The sequence below is a fragment of the Sinohyriopsis cumingii genome, unplaced genomic scaffold (genome assembly GCF_028554795.1).
Source record: "Sinohyriopsis cumingii isolate HCF-2022 unplaced genomic scaffold, ASM2855479v2 utg003655l, whole genome shotgun sequence".
In the NCBI taxonomy this organism is placed as follows: domain Eukaryota; kingdom Metazoa; phylum Mollusca; class Bivalvia; order Unionida; family Unionidae; genus Sinohyriopsis; species Sinohyriopsis cumingii.
Window position 1 is genome coordinate 33,106 of NW_028316561.1, and position 4,162 is coordinate 37,267.

Below are 4,162 nucleotides of genomic sequence, written 5' to 3' on the forward strand. Positions count from 1 at the left end.
GCTTACGATGAAGAGAATATATATATATATATATATATATATATATATATATATATATATATATATATATATATATATATATATATATATATGTGTGTGTGTGTGTGTGTGTGTGTGTGCATATATATATATATATATATATATAGAGAGAGAGAGAGAGAGAGAGAGAGAGAGAGGTAGGTAGATAGACAGATATATATATATATATATATATATATATATATATATATATATATATATATATATATATCGATAGATAGATATACAGATAAGCAGATAGGTATATAGATGGATATCATCTGTTCATGGTTTGCTGAATCACAAGACAAGGCTCTTTAGTCATCAGCTGACATTAACCCCACCCCACCCATACCCTCAAAAATGAAAAGCATAAACAAGTTTTGCGAACATCTGTGCAGGCCAGGTAAAGTTCAAAGTCTGCAAAAACAATCTGGTTATACAGTGGTGTTTGCTATGAAATTCCACGGTTGTTTTATCTCCAGGCCTCGAATATGTTCTATTTATTTGGTAAAACAGATTGATTAATCTTCAAGTTAAGGTCACAAAAGGATAAATAAAGTCCCCATGCTCAATAGTTTACCTGGATAAAAAAAAAAAAAAAAAAAACAAGATAGCACTTGACCGTATGTAGGTCACTTCAACATTATATTTTTAGTAGTTCCTTAAATGTAGTTAATGATTAAACAACTTAAATAGATATTGAGAGACAATATACTATACGTTCTTTCTATAATATTGTATCGATATTTCTTCCTATTTTCTTGAAATAAGTAAAAGCTTGTTTCAACCGCTATTGACTTCTACAAATAATTGCACAATCGCCATTGATCGATTGAATCAATAAAACTACTACCACTGAACTGAGCAACAATTTAGACAAAATCAATTGACCCACACAAATCAATTAGATAGTCGCCATTCACACATTCAAGAAATTAGAACCTTGTCATTGACCTTTGCAATTAAATAGACAATTGGCATTTACATTTTACAAACAGATAAATAATCGTCCTTGACATTTAAAAAAAAACAATTAGATAATAAACATTGACATGTACAATCAATTGGATAATCGTCACTGACCTATCCAATAAGTGGTAAAAATAATCAGCCTTAATTAAATTTGAAAGGGGTCTGTATAGTCAAGCAAGAGGAAATTATCTGTCATAGAGTAGCAGGTGTATAACTTGTAATAAAGAGAGATTGTATGTGCCCCATCGCCTTGCCTACATGCATTAACCTCCATACCCCCTCGACCAAGCATACGTGCGCCAGTAAAAAGAGTCTTACAAACTCGCTGATTCAGGCATTCGTGAATAGGAAACATTCCCAGTTTAGACCTAGTAATAAACTATCATCTCAGTACAAAGTCACTTCTGATGACTACGAATCAAAGTATATAGAGATTATTAGTCAGGTAAAATTATGTACGATAAAGAGCGGGAAGTTAGTCAATAGATCCTAAGGTAAGATGCGTAATAATATCAAGTTAATTGCAGTCCCTAGATCCTAAGGTAAGATGCGTGATACTGTCAAGTGAATTTTCAAATATGGTGAAGGAGTATCATCACACGGGTTAGAAAAGTTTTCAAGGGTGTAAGGGACTCGGTGCGTGCAGGCAAGGCGATTGTTGCAGAAACCAGCTTATAGCGGACACTGGTTCAAACCACAGTAGAGGACAAATCTAAAATTATCTACCCTGTATAAAACATTCAGCTGCATTCGTTATTAATGAAAATAAAGTACGAGCATGTGAATAATTTTCTGCACGTGTAAAAAGATCCCCATAAAAACAGCATGGTAACTTATGCAGAAAAATATAAATAAAATTATGCCTAAAATTGAGGGATTGTTATTTTGCAGCCTGTCCGCTATTTTGTTAATATTATTAGTTTTGCATCGCAATATTTATAAAACTTATTTAGGTCGGGGTGGGCAAACTACGGCCCGCGGACCGCATGCGGCCCGCCAAGGGCTTTCATGCGCCCCGCCAATGGTTTTCATGCTGCCTAGGAACAAGTCATCTTTCGCACTGACTCTGTTTATGTTACTCTTTTTATCAAATAAATGTGCTTCTTTTGAAGTTTAAGTTTAAGTTTTCAAATATTAACAACATATTAACAACGGAAAATTAATTATGATGTTATTTAGAAAAACCTTTTGCTTTTGCTATTTCAAATATTAATTATTGTACTTAATGCACTATGCGGCCCGCGACAAGGTGTAAATTTGTGTGTGTGGCACTTGCACTAGAAAGTTTGCCCACCTCTGTATTTAAGCAATACCAGGAGACAGATAGAATTCGAATGATCCTTCATTTTCTTTTGTTCGTGAACCCCATTTTCCCAATATCCGTTATAAATCTGGCTACATATTAAAATTCCAAATTTCGTTTAGTCATCCTCTCTTACAACATACATAAACACTTTCAATACAATTATAAGGATGGACTTAAGGTGGCAACGCATGGTCTGTGCTACGTACGAAAATATGATATCTAAAATCTGCTCAACCTTCCATGGATGATTCCAACAAGCATTTGACACTTTCGGTTTGATCTGCATGTCTTCGAAATGCATCGTGCAAACTTGCACAAATTTGCTGTAAATACAATTCATGTTACTACATAATGTCCAAATTATTTACAAAATATGACATATGTCGTCCGCTTTGTCATCTTCCAGGATCATCGAGAATTTTCTCAATCATGTTTTCATAAATGTAGTATCAGTTACATTCATCATATATCAACCGATATAAGTGGAATTCGTCCTAGATTTATTTCTTAGTCATGAACATTCATCAGTTATATCGATGTTCGCAATGAAAATATGTAAATTACCTCCAAGTTAGCCATAAATATGTATCAGTTACCCCCATGTTAGACAAGATAATTGATCAGTTACATCCATTTTAGCCATGAACATATATCACTTACCATCAAATTAGCCATGAAAATGTATCACTTATCTCCATGTTAGCCATGACACCGTATCAGTTACCTCCATGTTAGCCATGAAAATATATCAGTTATCTCCATGTTACCCATGACAATGTATCAGTTAGCACCATGTTAGCCATGATAACTTATCAGTTAATTCCATGTTAGCCATTAATATGTATCTGTTACATCCATGGTAGCCATGAAAATGTTTCAGTTATTTCCATGTTAGCCATGCAAATATATTAGTTATCTCCATGTTAGCCATGATAATGTATCAGTTATCTCCATGTTAGCCATATCAATGTATCCGTTATCACCATGTTAGCCTTGACAACGTATCCGTTACCTCCATTTTAGCTACACAAATGTATCAGTTTCATCCATGTTAGCAATGAAAATCTATCAGTTATTTCCATGTAAGCCATGACAATGTATCAGCTATCTCCACGATAGCCATGACAATGCATTAGTTACCTCCATGTTAGCCATGAAAATGCATCAGTTATTTCCATGCTAGCCATGACAATGTATAAGTTGCCTCCATTTTTTCCATAAAAATGTATCAGTTATCTCCATGTTAACCATTACAATGTATCTGTTATCTCCATGTTAGTCATAACAATGTATCAGTTACCTCCTTGATAACCATGAAAATGTATCAGTTATCTACATGTTGTCGATGAAAATATATTAGTTATCTCCATGTTAGTCATAACAATGTATCAGTTACCTCCATGTTAGCCACGAACATATATAAGTTACCTGCATTTCAGCCATGAAAATGTATACCTTTGAATCATACACATTAGTCAAGGAACATTATGCTGAATTCATCATAGTTATTTAATATCTGTGTTCATGTCTATGTTAATGCGTATACATGATTATTTTGCTCATATATCAAACAGAGAGAGAAAGCAAGTCATATGAAAAAAGTGAAGTTTAAGAAGAAACTAGTTTAATTTTACGCTTTTAGTAGGATAGTTCCCTCGTACAATCAAGATTATAATATGGCTATGAATCAGCATGATGACACAACTGCTTAGAGTAATTTGCTCTATAACTAAATGTTTCCGTTCAATTTTAAAATGTACATATAATAACCTGTTTTCATTTTAAATCGTCCAAAAATGTGTTGGCATTAGCCTTGTCCTTGTCAATCTTCAGATGTATGTCCGTTTCCGGAAAGTACCACGA